This window comes from Euprymna scolopes, chromosome 1, assembly GCF_053919585.1.
Source record: "Euprymna scolopes isolate OS-2025 chromosome 1, ASM5391958v1, whole genome shotgun sequence".
NCBI classification, from domain to species: Eukaryota; Metazoa; Mollusca; class Cephalopoda; order Sepiida; family Sepiolidae; genus Euprymna; species Euprymna scolopes.
The window spans coordinates 2,415,622-2,432,789 of NC_136482.1; the positions used below are offsets into that span (position 1 = coordinate 2,415,622).

Here is a 17,168-nt window from a genome sequence, read left to right on the forward strand (position 1 = left end):
TTTTAAAACAAACAAAATGCCGGCAACTAACGATAAAAAAAAAAAAATGCCGGAAATTATTCTCTAGAGTAGATAAACTTAGGACTTTATAAAAAAAAAAGCAAGAATTTATTTTATTTTATTTTTTTTTTTAACAAAAAAAAAATGTAAATTAGATATTGTTTACACATAGAAACGTTACGACTTTTATTCTATAGATAGGCACTCGATCAAGTCATCCGGAAATAGAAATCTCCTGTCACTCTAGTAAGCCATATGCTAGCTAACAGTTGATAAATAAAACCGCTGGCGGAATCTCTAGTGCAAAAACGTTAAGTATTTTTATTTATTTATTTATTTTTTTCTAAACTAATCCTAAATGTTTTGTTACATTGTTTTAAATTTGCTTTTCGTGTTTTATGTATTTTGTCTGCATTTCTCCTGTCTTTTTGTCTGTATTCCGTATTATCCGTCCAGCGCTCCTGCTACAAAGCTGAACGTTTTAAAACAAACAAAATGCCGGCAACTAACGATAAAAAAAAAAAATGCCGGAAATTATTCTCTAGAGTAGATAAACTTAGGACTTTATAAAAAAAAAGCTAGAATTTTTTTTTTTTTTTTTTTCTTAACAAAAAAAAATGTAAATTAGATATTGTGTACACATAGAAACGTTACGACTTTTATTCTATAGATAGGCACTCGATCAAGTCATCCGGAAATAGAAATCTCCTGTCACTCTAGTAAGCCATATGCTAGCTAACAGTTGATAAAAAAACCGCTGGCGGAATCTCTAGTGCAAAAACGTTAAGTATTTTTATTTGTTTATTTTTTTTTTCTAAACTAATCCTAAATGTTTTGTTACATTGTTTTAAATTTGCTTTTCGTGTTTTATGTATTTTGTCTGCATTTCTCCTGTCTTTTTGTCTGTATTCCGTATTATCCGTCCAGCCCTCCTGCTACAAAGCTGGACGTTTTAAAACAAACAAAATGCCGGCAACTAACGATAAAAAAAAAATGCCGGAAATTATTCTCTAGAGTAGATAAACTTAGGACTTTATAAAAAAAAAAGCTAGAATTTTTTTTTTTTTTTTTTTCTTAACAAAAAAAATGTAAATTAGATATTGTTTACACATAGAAACGTTACGACTTTTATTCTATAGATAGGCACTCGATCAAGTCATCCGGAAATAGAAATCTCCTGTCACTCTAGTAAGCCATTTGCTAGCTAACAGTTGATAAAAAATACCGCTGGCGGAATCTCTAGTGCAAAAACGTTAAGTATTTTTATTTATTTATTTTTTTTTTCTAAACTAATCCTAAATGTTTTGTTACATTGTTTTAAATTTGCTTTTCGTGTTTTATGTATTTTGTCTGCATTTCTCCTGTCTTTTTGTCTGTATTCCGTATTATCCGTCCAGCCCTCCTGCTACAAAGCTGGACGTTTTAAAACAAACAAAATGCCGGCAACTAACGATAAAAAAAAAAAAATGCCGGAAATTATTCTCTAGAGTAGATAAACTTAGGACTTTATAAAAAAAAAAAAGCTAGAATTTTTTTTTTTTTTTTTTTTTTCTTAACAAAAAAAATGTAAATTAGATATTGTTTACACATAGAAACGTTACGACTTTTATTCTATAGATAGGCACTCGATCAAGTCATCCGGAAATAGAAATCTCCTGTCACTCTAGTAAGCCATATGCTAGCTAACAGTTGATAAAAAAAACCGCTGGCGGAATCTCTAGTGCAAAAACGTTAAGTATTTTTATTTGTTTATTTTTTTTTTCTAAACTAATCCTAAATGTTTTGTTACATTGTTTTAAATTTGCTTTTCGTGTTTTATGTATTTTGTCTGCATTTCTCCTGTCTTTTTGTCTGTATTCCGTATTATCCGTCCAGCCCTCCTGCTACAAAGCTGAACGTTTTAAAACAAACAAAATGCCGGCAACTAACGATAAAAAAAAAAAATGCCTGAAATTATTCTCTAGAGTAGATAAACTTAGGACTTTATAAAAAAAAAGCTAGAATTTTTTTTTTTTTTTTTTTTCTTAACAAAAAAAATGTAAATTAGATATTGTTTACACATAGAAACGTTACGACTTTTATTCTATAGATAGGCACTCGATCAAGTCATCCGGAAATAGAAATCTCCTGTCACTCTAGTAAGCCATATGCTAGCTAACAGTTGATAAAAAATACCGCTGGCGGAATCTCTAGTGCAAAAACGTTAAGTATTTTTATTTATTTATTTTTTTTTTCTAAACTAATCCTAAATGTTTTGTTACATTGTTTTAAATTTGCTTTTCGTGTTTTATGTATTTTGTCTGCATTTCTCCTGTCTTTTTGTCTGTATTCCGTATTATCCGTCCAGCCCTCCTGCTACAAAGCTGAACGTTTTAAAACAAACAAAATGCCGGCAACTAACGATAAAAAAAAAAAAAATGCCGGAAATTATTCTCTAGAGTAGATAAACTTAGGACTTTATAAAAAAAAAAGCAAGAATTTATTTTATTTTATTTTTTTTTTTAACAAAAAAAAAATGTAAATTAGATATTGTTTACACATAGAAACGTTACGACTTTTATTCTATAGATAGGCACTCGATCAAGTCATCCGGAAATAGAAATCTCCTGTCACTCTAGTAAGCCATATGCTAGCTAACAGTTGATAAAAAAAACCGCTGGCGGAATCTCTAGTGAAAAAACGTTAAGTATTTTTATTTATTTATTTATTTTTTTCTAAACTAATCCTAAATGTTTTGTTACATTGTTTTAAATTTGCTTTTCGTGTTTTATGTATTTTGTCTGCATTTCTCCTGTCTTTTTGTCTGTATTCCGTATTATCCGTCCAGCCCTCCTGCTACAAAGCTGAACGTTTTAAAACAAACAAAATGCCGGCAACTAACGATAAAAAAAAAAAAATGCCGGAAATTATTCTCTAGAGTAGATAAACTTAGGACTTTATAAAAAAAAAAGCAAGAATTTATTTTATTTTATTTTTTTTTTTAACAAAAAAAAATGTAAATTAGATATTGTTTACACATAGAAACGTTACGACTTTTATTCTATAGATAGGCACTCGATCAAGTCATCCGGAAATAGAAATCTCCTGTCACTCTAGTAAGCCATATGCTAGCTAACAGTTGATAAATAAAACCGCTGGCGGAATCTCTAGTGCAAAAACGTTAAGTATTTTTATTTATTTATTTATTTTTTTCTAAACTAATCCTAAATGTTTTGTTACATTGTTTTAAATTTGCTTTTCGTGTTTTATGTATTTTGTCTGCATTTCTCCTGTCTTTTTGTCTGTATTCCGTATTATCCGTCCAGCGCTCCTGCTACAAAGCTGAACGTTTTAAAACAAACAAAATGCCGGCAACTAACGATAAAAAAAAAAAATGCCGGAAATTATTCTCTAGAGTAGATAAACTTAGGACTTTATAAAAAAAAAGCTAGAATTTTTTTTTTTTTTTTTTTCTTAACAAAAAAAAATGTAAATTAGATATTGTTTACACATAGAAACGTTACGACTTTTATTCTATAGATAGGCACTCGATCAAGTCATCCGGAAATAGAAATCTCCTGTCACTCTAGTAAGCCATATGCTAGCTAACAGTTGATAAAAAAACCGCTGGCGGAATCTCTAGTGCAAAAACGTTAAGTATTTTTATTTGTTTATTTTTTTTTTCTAAACTAATCCTAAATGTTTTGTTACATTGTTTTAAATTTGCTTTTCGTGTTTTATGTATTTTGTCTGATTTCTCCTGTCTTTTTGTCTGTATTCCGTATTATCCGTCCAGCCCTCCTGCTACAAAGCTGGACGTTTTAAAACAAACAAAATGCCGGCAACTAACGATAAAAAAAAAAAAAATGCCGGAACTTATTCTCTAGAGTAGATAAACTTAGGACTTTATAAAAAAAAAAGCTAGAATTTTTTTTTTTTTTTTTTTTCTTAACAAAAAAAATGTAAATTAGATATTGTTTACACATAGAAACGTTACGACTTTTATTCTATAGATAGGCACTCGATCAAGTCATCCGGAAATAGAAATCTCCTGTCACTCTAGTAAGCCATATGCTAGCTAACAGTTGATAAAAAATACCGCTGGCGGAATCTCTAGTGCAAAAACGTTAAGTATTTTTATTTATTTATTTTTTTTTCTAAACTAATCCTAAATGTTTTGTTACATTGTTTTAAATTTGCTTTTCGTGTTTTATGTATTTTGTCTGCATTTCTCCTGTCTTTTTGTCTGTATTCCGTATTATCCGTCCAGCCCTCCTGCTACAAAGCTGGACGTTTTAAAACAAACAAAATGCCGGCAACTAACGATAAAAAAAAAAAAAAATGCCGGAAATTATTCTCTAGAGTAGATAAACTTAGGACTTTATAAAAAAAAAAGCTAGAATTTTTTTTTTTTTTTTTCTTAACAAAAAAAATGTAAATTAGATATTGTTTACACATAGAAACGTTACGACTTTTATTCTATAGATAGGCACTCGATCAAGTCATCCGGAAATAGAAATCTCCTGTCACTCTAGTAAGCCATATGCTAGCTAACAGTTGATAAAAAAACCGCTGGCGGAATCTCTAGTGCAAAAACGTTAAGTATTTTTATTTATTTATTTTTTTTTCTAAACTAATCCTAAATGTTTTGTTACATTGTTTTAAATTTGCTTTTCGTGTTTTATGTATTTTGTCTGCATTTCTCCTGTCTTTTTGTCTGTATTCCGTATTATCCGTCCAGCCCTCCTGCTACAAAGCTGAACGTTTTAAAACAAACAAAATGCCGGCAACTAACGATAAAAAAAAAAAAATGCCGGAAATTATTCTCTAGAGTAGATAAACTTAGGACTTTATAAAAAAAAAAAGCTAGAATTTTTTTTTTTTATTTTTTTTTTTTAACAAAAAAAAAAATGTAAATTAGATATTGTTTACACATAGAAACGTTACGACTTTTATTCTATAGATAGGCACTCGATCAAGTCATCCGGAAATAGAAATCTCCTGTCACTCTAGTAAGCCATATGCTAGCTAACAGTTGATAAAAAAAACCGCTGGCGGAATCTCTAGTGCAAAAACGTTAAGTATTTTTATTTATTTATTTATTTTTTTCTAAACTAATCCTAAATGTTTTGTTACATTGTTTTAAATTTGCTTTTCGTGTTTTATGTATTTTGTCTGCATTTCTCCTGTCTTTTTGTCTGTATTCCGTATTATCCGTCCAGCCCTCCTGCTACAAAGCTGGACGTTTTAAAACAAACAAAATGCCGGCAACTAACGATAAAAAAAAATGCCGGAAATTATTCTCTAGAGTAGATAAACTTAGGACTTTATAAAAAAAAAAGCTAGAATTTTTTTTTTTTTTTTTTTTTTTCTTAACAAAAAAAAATGTAAATTAGATATTGTTTACACATAGAAACGTTACGACTTTTATTCTATAGATAGGCACTCGATCAAGTCATCCGGAAATAGAAATCTCCTGTCACTCTAGTAAGCCATATGCTAGCTAACAGTTGATAAAAAAAACCGCTGAAGGAATCTCTAGTGCAAAAACGTTAAGTATTTTTATTTATTTATTTATTTTTTTCTAAACTAATCCTAAATGTTTTGTTACATTGTTTTAAATTTGCTTTTCGTGTTTTATGTATTTTGTCTGCATTTCTCCTGTCTTTTTGTCTGTATTCCGTATTATCCGTCCAGCCCTCCTGCTACAAAGCTGAACGTTTTAAAACAAACAAAATGCCGGCAACTAACGATAAAAAAAAAAAAATGCCGGAAATTATTCTCTAGAGTAGATAAACTTAGGACTTTATAAAAAAAAAAGCAAGAATTTATTTTATTTTATTTTTTTTTTTAACAAAAAAAAATGTAAATTAGATATTGTTTACACATAGAAACGTTACGACTTTTATTCTATAGATAGGCACTCGATCAAGTCATCCGGAAATAGAAATCTCCTGTCACTCTAGTAAGCCATATGCTAGCTAACAGTTGATAAATAAAACCGCTGGCGGAATCTCTAGTGCAAAAACGTTAAGTATTTTTATTTATTTATTTATTTTTTTCTAAACTAATCCTAAATGTTTTGTTACATTGTTTTAAATTTGCTTTTCGTGTTTTATGTATTTTGTCTGCATTTCTCCTGTCTTTTTGTCTGTATTCCGTATTATCCGTCCAGCGCTCCTGCTACAAAGCTGAACGTTTTAAAACAAACAAAATGCCGGCAACTAACGATAAAAAAAAAAAAATGCCGGAAATTATTCTCTAGAGTAGATAAACTTAGGACTTTATAAAAAAAAAGCTAGAATTTTTTTTTTTTTTTTTTTCTTAACAAAAAAAAATGTAAATTAGATATTGTGTACACATAGAAACGTTACGACTTTTATTCTATAGATAGGCACTCGATCAAGTCATCCGGAAATAGAAATCTCCTGTCACTCTAGTAAGCCATATGCTAGCTAACAGTTGATAAAAAAAACCGCTGGCGGAATCTCTAGTGCAAAAACGTTAAGTATTTTTATTTGTTTATTTTTTTTTTCTAAACTAATCCTAAATGTTTTGTTACATTGTTTTAAATTTGCTTTTCGTGTTTTATGTATTTTGTCTGCATTTCTCCTGTCTTTTTGTCTGTATTCCGTATTATCCGTCCAGCCCTCCTGCTACAAAGCTGGACGTTTTAAAACAAACAAAATGCCGGCAACTAACGATAAAAAAAAAAAATGCCGGAAATTATTCTCTAGAGTAGATAAACTTAGGACTTTATAAAAAAAAAAGCTAGAATTTTTTTTTTTTTTTTTTTTCTTAACAAAAAAAATGTAAATTAGATATTGTTTACACATAGAAACGTTACGACTTTTATTCTATAGATAGGCACTCGATCAAGTCATCCGGAAATAGAAATCTCCTGTCACTCTAGTAAGCCATTTGCTAGCTAACAGTTGATAAAAAATACCGCTGGCGGAATCTCTAGTGCAAAAACGTTAAGTATTTTTATTTATTTATTTTTTTTTTCTAAACTAATCCTAAATGTTTTGTTACATTGTTTTAAATTTGCTTTTCGTGTTTTATGTATTTTGTCTGCATTTCTCCTGTCTTTTTGTCTGTATTCCGTATTATCCGTCCAGCCCTCCTGCTACAAAGCTGGACGTTTTAAAACAAACAAAATGCCGGCAACTAACGATAAAAAAAAAAAAAATGCCGGAAATTATTCTCTAGAGTAGATAAACTTAGGACTTTATAAAAAAAAAAGCTAGAATTTTTTTTTTTTTTTTTTTTTCTTAACAAAAAAAATGTAAATTAGATATTGTTTACACATAGAAACGTTACGACTTTTATTCTATAGATAGGCACTCGATCAAGTCATCCGGAAATAGAAATCTCCTGTCACTCTAGTAAGCCATATGCTAGCTAACAGTTGATAAAAAATACCGCTGGCGGAATCTCTAGTGCAAAAACGTTAAGTATTTTTATTTATTTATTTATTTTTTTCTAAACTAATCCTAAATGTTTTGTTACATTGTTTTAAATTTGCTTTTCGTGTTTTATGTATTTTGTCTGCATTTCTCCTGTCTTTTTGTCTGTATTCCGTATTATCCGTCCAGCCCTCCTGCTACAAAGCTGGACGTTTTAAAACAAACAAAATGCCGGCAACTAACGATAAAAAAAAAAAAAATGCCGGAAATTATTCTCTAGAGTAGATAAACTTAGGACTTTATAAAAAAAAAAGCTAGAATTTTTTTTTTTTTTTTTTTTCTTAACAAAAAAAATGTAAATTAGATATTGTTTACACATAGAAACGTTACGACTTTTATTCTATAGATAGGCACTCGATCAAGTCATCCGGAAATAGAAATCTCCTGTCACTCTAGTAAGCCATATGCTAGCTAACAGTTGATAAAAAAAACCGCTGGCGGAATCTCTAGTGCAAAAACGTTAAGTATTTTTATTTGTTTATTTTTTTTTTTCTAAACTAATCCTAAATGTTTTGTTACATTGTTTTAAATTTGCTTTTCGTGTTTTATGTATTTTGTCTGCATTTCTCCTGTCTTTTTGTCTGTATTCCGTATTATCCGTCCAGCCCTCCTGCTACAAAGCTGGACGTTTTAAAACAAACAAAATGCCGGCAACTAACGATAAAAAAAAAATGCCGGAAATTATTCTCTAGAGTAGATAAACTTAGGACTTTATAAAAAAAAAAGCTAGAATTTTTTTTTTTTTTTTTTTCTTAACAAAAAAAAATGTAAATTAGATATTGTTTACACATAGAAACGTTACGACTTTTATTCTATAGATAGGCACTCGATCAAGTCATCCGGAAATAGAAATCTCCTGTCACTCTAGTAAGCCATATGCTAGCTAACAGTTGATAAAAAAAACCGCTGAAGGAATCTCTAGTGCAAAAACGTTAAGTATTTTTATTTATTTATTTATTTTTTTCTAAACTAATCCTAAATGTTTTGTTACATTGTTTTAAATTTGCTTTTCGTGTTTTATGTATTTTGTCTGCATTTCTCCTGTCTTTTTGTCTGTATTCCGTATTATCCGTCCAGCCCTCCTGCTACAAAGCTGAACGTTTTAAAACAAACAAAATGCCGGCAACTAACGATAAAAAAAAAAAAAATGCCGGAAATTATTCTCTAGAGTAGATAAACTTAGGACTTTATAAAAAAAAAAGCAAGAATTTATTTTATTTTATTTTTTTTTTTAACAAAAAAAAAATGTAAATTAGATATTGTTTACACATAGAAACGTTACGACTTTTATTCTATAGATAGGCACTCGATCAAGTCATCCGGAAATAGAAATCTCCTGTCACTCTAGTAAGCCATATGCTAGCTAACAGTTGATAAAAAAAACCGCTGGCGGAATCTCTAGTGCAAAAACGTTAAGTATTTTTATTTATTTATTTATTTTTTTCTAAACTAATCCTAAATGTTTTGTTACATTGTTTTAAATTTGCTTTTCGTGTTTTATGTATTTTGTCTGCATTTCTCCTGTCTTTTTGTCTGTATTCCGTATTATCCGTCCAGCCCTCCTGCTACAAAGCTGGACGTTTTAAAACAAACAAAATGCCGGCAACTAACGATAAAAAAAAATGCCGGAAATTATTCTCTAGAGTAGATAAACTTAGGACTTTATAAAAAAAAAAGCTAGAATTTTTTTTTTTTTTTTTTTTTTTCTTAACAAAAAAAAATGTAAATTAGATATTGTTTACACATAGAAACGTTACGACTTTTATTCTATAGATAGGCACTCGATCAAGTCATCCGGAAATAGAAATCTCCTGTCACTCTAGTAAGCCATATGCTAGCTAACAGTTGATAAAAAAAACCGCTGAAGGAATCTCTAGTGCAAAAACGTTAAGTATTTTTATTTATTTATTTATTTTTTTCTAAACTAATCCTAAATGTTTTGTTACATTGTTTTAAATTTGCTTTTCGTGTTTTATGTATTTTGTCTGCATTTCTCCTGTCTTTTTGTCTGTATTCCGTATTATCCGTCCAGCCCTCCTGCTACAAAGCTGGACGTTTTAAAACAAACAAAATGCCGGCAACTAACGATAAAAAAAAATGCCGGAAATTATTCTCTAGAGTAGATAAACTTAGGACTTTATAAAAAAAAAAGCTAGAATTTTTTTTTTTTTTTTTTTTTTTCTTAACAAAAAAAAATGTAAATTAGATATTGTTTACACATAGAAACGTTACGACTTTTATTCTATAGATAGGCACTCGATCAAGTCATCCGGAAATAGAAATCTCCTGTCACTCTAGTAAGCCATATGCTAGCTAACAGTTGATAAAAAAAACCGCTGAAGGAATCTCTAGTGCAAAAACGTTAAGTATTTTTATTTATTTATTTATTTTTTTCTAAACTAATCCTAAATGTTTTGTTACATTGTTTTAAATTTGCTTTTCGTGTTTTATGTATTTTGTCTGCATTTCTCCTGTCTTTTTGTCTGTATTCCGTATTATCCGTCCAGCCCTCCTGCTACAAAGCTGAACGTTTTAAAACAAACAAAATGCCGGCAACTAACGATAAAAAAAAAAAAATGCCGGAAATTATTCTCTAGAGTAGATAAACTTAGGACTTTATAAAAAAAAAAGCAAGAATTTATTTTATTTTATTTTTTTTTTTAACAAAAAAAAAATGTAAATTAGATATTGTTTACACATAGAAACGTTACGACTTTTATTCTATAGATAGGCACTCGATCAAGTCATCCGGAAATAGAAATCTCCTGTCACTCTAGTAAGCCATATGCTAGCTAACAGTTGATAAATAAAACCGCTGGCGGAATCTCTAGTGCAAAAACGTTAAGTATTTTTATTTATTTATTTATTTTTTTCTAAACTAATCCTAAATGTTTTGTTACATTGTTTTAAATTTGCTTTTCGTGTTTTATGTATTTTGTCTGCATTTCTCCTGTCTTTTTGTCTGTATTCCGTATTATCCGTCCAGCGCTCCTGCTACAAAGCTGAACGTTTTAAAACAAACAAAATGCCGGCAACTAACGATAAAAAAAAAAAAATGCCGGAAATTATTCTCTAGAGTAGATAAACTTAGGACTTTATAAAAAAAAAGCTAGAATTTTTTTTTTTTTTTTTTTCTTAACAAAAAAAAATGTAAATTAGATATTGTGTACACATAGAAACGTTACGACTTTTATTCTATAGATAGGCACTCGATCAAGTCATCCGGAAATAGAAATCTCCTGTCACTCTAGTAAGCCATATGCTAGCTAACAGTTGATAAAAAAAACCGCTGGCGGAATCTCTAGTGCAAAAACGTTAAGTATTTTTATTTGTTTATTTTTTTTTTCTAAACTAATCCTAAATGTTTTGTTACATTGTTTTAAATTTGCTTTTCGTGTTTTATGTATTTTGTCTGCATTTCTCCTGTCTTTTTGTCTGTATTCCGTATTATCCGTCCAGCCCTCCTGCTACAAAGCTGGACGTTTTAAAACAAACAAAATGCCGGCAACTAACGATAAAAAAAAAAAATGCCGGAAATTATTCTCTAGAGTAGATAAACTTAGGACTTTATAAAAAAAAAAGCTAGAATTTTTTTTTTTTTTTTTTTTCTTAACAAAAAAAATGTAAATTAGATATTGTTTACACATAGAAACGTTACGACTTTTATTCTATAGATAGGCACTCGATCAAGTCATCCGGAAATAGAAATCTCCTGTCACTCTAGTAAGCCATTTGCTAGCTAACAGTTGATAAAAAATACCGCTGGCGGAATCTCTAGTGCAAAAACGTTAAGTATTTTTATTTATTTATTTTTTTTTTCTAAACTAATCCTAAATGTTTTGTTACATTGTTTTAAATTTGCTTTTCGTGTTTTATGTATTTTGTCTGCATTTCTCCTGTCTTTTTGTCTGTATTCCGTATTATCCGTCCAGCCCTCCTGCTACAAAGCTGGACGTTTTAAAACAAACAAAATGCCGGCAACTAACGATAAAAAAAAAAAAAATGCCGGAAATTATTCTCTAGAGTAGATAAACTTAGGACTTTATAAAAAAAAAAGCTAGAATTTTTTTTTTTTTTTTTTTTTCTTAACAAAAAAAATGTAAATTAGATATTGTTTACACATAGAAACGTTACGACTTTTATTCTATAGATAGGCACTCGATCAAGTCATCCGGAAATAGAAATCTCCTGTCACTCTAGTAAGCCATATGCTAGCTAACAGTTGATAAAAAATACCGCTGGCGGAATCTCTAGTGCAAAAACGTTAAGTATTTTTATTTATTTATTTATTTTTTTCTAAACTAATCCTAAATGTTTTGTTACATTGTTTTAAATTTGCTTTTCGTGTTTTATGTATTTTGTCTGCATTTCTCCTGTCTTTTTGTCTGTATTCCGTATTATCCGTCCAGCCCTCCTGCTACAAAGCTGGACGTTTTAAAACAAACAAAATGCCGGCAACTAACGATAAAAAAAAAAAAATGCCGGAAATTATTCTCTAGAGTAGATAAACTTAGGACTTTATAAAAAAAAAAGCTAGAATTTTTTTTTTTTTTTTTTTCTTAACAAAAAAAATGTAAATTAGATATTGTTTACACATAGAAACGTTACGACTTTTATTCTATAGATAGGCACTCGATCAAGTCATCCGGAAATAGAAATCTCCTGTCACTCTAGTAAGCCATATGCTAGCTAACAGTTGATAAAAAAAACCGCTGGCGGAATCTCTAGTGCAAAAACGTTAAGTATTTTTATTTGTTTATTTTTTTTTTTCTAAACTAATCCTAAATGTTTTGTTACATTGTTTTAAATTTGCTTTTCGTGTTTTATGTATTTTGTCTGCATTTCTCCTGTCTTTTTGTCTGTATTCCGTATTATCCGTCCAGCCCTCCTGCTACAAAGCTGGACGTTTTAAAACAAACAAAATGCCGGCAACTAACGATAAAAAAAAAATGCCGGAAATTATTCTCTAGAGTAGATAAACTTAGGACTTTATAAAAAAAAAAGCTAGAATTTTTTTTTTTTTTTTTTTCTTAACAAAAAAAAATGTAAATTAGATATTGTTTACACATAGAAACGTTACGACTTTTATTCTATAGATAGGCACTCGATCAAGTCATCCGGAAATAGAAATCTCCTGTCACTCTAGTAAGCCATATGCTAGCTAACAGTTGATAAAAAAAACCGCTGAAGGAATCTCTAGTGCAAAAACGTTAAGTATTTTTATTTATTTATTTATTTTTTTCTAAACTAATCCTAAATGTTTTGTTACATTGTTTTAAATTTGCTTTTCGTGTTTTATGTATTTTGTCTGCATTTCTCCTGTCTTTTTGTCTGTATTCCGTATTATCCGTCCAGCCCTCCTGCTACAAAGCTGAACGTTTTAAAACAAACAAAATGCCGGCAACTAACGATAAAAAAAAAAAAAAATGCCGGAAATTATTCTCTAGAGTAGATAAACTTAGGACTTTATAAAAAAAAAAGCAAGAATTTATTTTATTTTATTTTTTTTTTTAACAAAAAAAAAATGTAAATTAGATATTGTTTACACATAGAAACGTTACGACTTTTATTCTATAGATAGGCACTCGATCAAGTCATCCGGAAATAGAAATCTCCTGTCACTCTAGTAAGCCATATGCTAGCTAACAGTTGATAAAAAAAACCGCTGGCGGAATCTCTAGTGCAAAAACGTTAAGTATTTTTATTTATTTATTTATTTTTTTCTAAACTAATCCTAAATGTTTTGTTACATTGTTTTAAATTTGCTTTTCGTGTTTTATGTATTTTGTCTGCATTTCTCCTGTCTTTTTGTCTGTATTCCGTATTATCCGTCCAGCCCTCCTGCTACAAAGCTGAACGTTTTAAAACAAACAAAATGCCGGCAACTAACGATAAAAAAAAAAAAATGCCGGAAATTATTCTCTAGAGTAGATAAACTTAGGACTTTATAAAAAAAAAAGCAAGAATTTATTTTATTTTATTTTTTTTTTTAACAAAAAAAAAATGTAAATTAGATATTGTTTACACATAGAAACGTTACGACTTTTATTCTATAGATAGGCACTCGATCAAGTCATCCGGAAATAGAAATCTCCTGTCACTCTAGTAAGCCATATGCTAGCTAACAGTTGATAAATAAAACCGCTGGCGGAATCTCTAGTGCAAAAACGTTAAGTATTTTTATTTATTTATTTATTTTTTTCTAAACTAATCCTAAATGTTTTGTTACATTGTTTTAAATTTGCTTTTCGTGTTTTATGTATTTTGTCTGCATTTCTCCTGTCTTTTTGTCTGTATTCCGTATTATCCGTCCAGCCCTCCTGCTACAAAGCTGGACGTTTTAAAACAAACAAAATGCCGGCAACTAACGATAAAAAAAAAAAAATGCCGGAAATTATTCTCTAGAGTAGATAAACTTAGGACTTTATAAAAAAAAGCTAGAATTTTTTTTTTTTTTTTTTTTAACAAAAAAAAATGTAAATTAGATATTGTTTACACATAGAAACGTTACGACTTTTATTCTATAGATAGGCACTCGATCAAGTCATCCGGAAATAGAAATCTCCTGTCACTCTAGTAAGCCATATGCTAGCTAACAGTTGATAAAAAAAACCGCTGGCGGAATCTCTAGTGCAAAAACGTTAAGTATTTTTATTTATTTATTTATTTTTTTCTAAACTAATCCTAAATGTTTTGTTACATTGTTTTAAATTTGCTTTTCGTGTTTTATGTATTTTGTCTGCATTTCTCCTGTCTTTTTGTCTGTATTCCGTATTATCCGTCCAGCCCTCCTGCTACAAAGCTGGACGTTTTAAAACAAACAAAATGCCGGCAACTAACGATAAAAAAAAATGCCGGAAATTATTCTCTAGAGTAGATAAACTTAGGACTTTATAAAAAAAAAAGCTAGAATTTTTTTTTTTTTTTTTTTTTTTCTTAACAAAAAAAAATGTAAATTAGATATTGTTTACACATAGAAACGTTACGACTTTTATTCTATAGATAGGCACTCGATCAAGTCATCCGGAAATAGAAATCTCCTGTCACTCTAGTAAGCCATATGCTAGCTAACAGTTGATAAAAAAAACCGCTGAAGGAATCTCTAGTGCAAAAACGTTAAGTATTTTTATTTATTTATTTATTTTTTTCTAAACTAATCCTAAATGTTTTGTTACATTGTTTTAAATTTGCTTTTCGTGTTTTATGTATTTTGTCTGCATTTCTCCTGTCTTTTTGTCTGTATTCCGTATTATCCGTCCAGCCCTCCTGCTACAAAGCTGAACGTTTTAAAACAAACAAAATGCCGGCAACTAACGATAAAAAAAAAAAAATGCCGGAAATTATTCTCTAGAGTAGATAAACTTAGGACTTTATAAAAAAAAAAGCAAGAATTTATTTTATTTTATTTTTTTTTTTAACAAAAAAAAAATGTAAATTAGATATTGTTTACACATAGAAACGTTACGACTTTTATTCTATAGATAGGCACTCGATCAAGTCATCCGGAAATAGAAATCTCCTGTCACTCTAGTAAGCCATATGCTAGCTAACAGTTGATAAATAAAACCGCTGGCGGAATCTCTAGTGCAAAAACGTTAAGTATTTTTATTTATTTATTTATTTTTTTCTAAACTAATCCTAAATGTTTTGTTACATTGTTTTAAATTTGCTTTTCGTGTTTTATGTATTTTGTCTGCATTTCTCCTGTCTTTTTGTCTGTATTCCGTATTATCCGTCCAGCGCTCCTGCTACAAAGCTGAACGTTTTAAAACAAACAAAATGCCGGCAACTAACGATAAAAAAAAAAAATGCCGGAAATTATTCTCTAGAGTAGATAAACTTAGGACTTTATAAAAAAAAAGCTAGAATTTTTTTTTTTTTTTTTTTCTTAACAAAAAAAAATGTAAATTAGATATTGTGTACACATAGAAACGTTACGACTTTTATTCTATAGATAGGCACTCGATCAAGTCATCCGGAAATAGAAATCTCCTGTCACTCTAGTAAGCCATATGCTAGCTAACAGTTGATAAAAAAACCGCTGGCGGAATCTCTAGTGCAAAAACGTTAAGTATTTTTATTTGTTTATTTTTTTTTTCTAAACTAATCCTAAATGTTTTGTTACATTGTTTTAAATTTGCTTTTCGTGTTTTATGTATTTTGTCTGCATTTCTCCTGTCTTTTTGTCTGTATTCCGTATTATCCGTCCAGCCCTCCTGCTACAAAGCTGGACGTTTTAAAACAAACAAAATGCCGGCAACTAACGATAAAAAAAAAAATGCCGGAAATTATTCTCTAGAGTAGATAAACTTAGGACTTTATAAAAAAAAAAGCTAGAATTTTTTTTTTTTTTTTTTTTTCTTAACAAAAAAAATGTAAATTAGATATTGTTTACACATAGAAACGTTACGACTTTTATTCTATAGATAGGCACTCGATCAAGTCATCCGGAAATAGAAATCTCCTGTCACTCTAGTAAGCCATTTGCTAGCTAACAGTTGATAAAAAATACCGCTGGCGGAATCTCTAGTGCAAAAACGTTAAGTATTTTTATTTATTTATTTTTTTTTTCTAAACTAATCCTAAATGTTTTGTTACATTGTTTTAAATTTGCTTTTCGTGTTTTATGTATTTTGTCTGCATTTCTCCTGTCTTTTTGTCTGTATTCCGTATTATCCGTCCAGCCCTCCTGCTACAAAGCTGGACGTTTTAAAACAAACAAAATGCCGGCAACTAACGATAAAAAAAAAAAAAATGCCGGAAATTATTCTCTAGAGTAGATAAACTTAGGACTTTATAAAAAAAAAAGCTAGAATTTTTTTTTTTTTTTTTTTTTCTTAACAAAAAAAATGTAAATTAGATATTGTTTACACATAGAAACGTTACGACTTTTATTCTATAGATAGGCACTCGATCAAGTCATCCGGAAATAGAAATCTCCTGTCACTCTAGTAAGCCATATGCTAGCTAACAGTTGATAAAAAAAACCGCTGGCGGAATCTCTAGTGCAAAAACGTTAAGTATTTTTATTTGTTTATTTTTTTTTTCTAAACTAATCCTAAATGTTTTGTTACATTGTTTTAAATTTGCTTTTCGTGTTTTATGTATTTTGTCTGCATTTCTCCTGTCTTTTTGTCTGTATTCCGTATTATCCGTCCAGCCCTCCTGCTACAAAGCTGAACGTTTTAAAACAAACAAAATGCCGGCAACTAACGATAAAAAAAAAAAATGCCGGAAATTATTCTCTAGAGTAGATAAACTTAGGACTTTATAAAAAAAAAGCTAGAATTTTTTTTTTTTTTTTTTTTTTCTTAACAAAAAAAATGTAAATTAGATATTGTTTACACATAGAAACGTTACGACTTTTATTCTATAGATAGGCACTCGATCAAGTCATCCGGAAATAGAAATCTCCTGTCACTCTAGTAAGCCATATGCTAGCTAACAGTTGATAAAAAATACCGCTGGCGGAATCTCTAGTGCAAAAACGTTAAGTATTTTTATTTATTTATTTTTTTTTTCTAAACTAATCCTAAATGTTTTGTTACATTGTTTTAAATTTGCTTTTCGTGTTTTATGTATTTTGTCTGCATTTCTCCTGTCTTTTTGTCTGTATTCCGTATTATCCGTCCAGCCCTCCTGCTACAAAGCTGAACGTTTTAAAACAAACAAAATGCCGGCAACTAACGATAAAAAAAAAAAAAATGCCGGAAATTATTC

The 17,168-nt window shown here is 29.5% G+C and overlaps 1 protein-coding gene across 6 annotated transcripts in view; it reads right to left on the minus strand.

The window, feature by feature from the left end:
* The window catches only part of LOC145245887 (globin-like), a 420,901-nt gene that overhangs the window by 226,558 nt on the left and 177,175 nt on the right, over positions 1 to 17,168 (minus strand). The gene's annotated exons all lie outside the window — the stretch shown is intronic.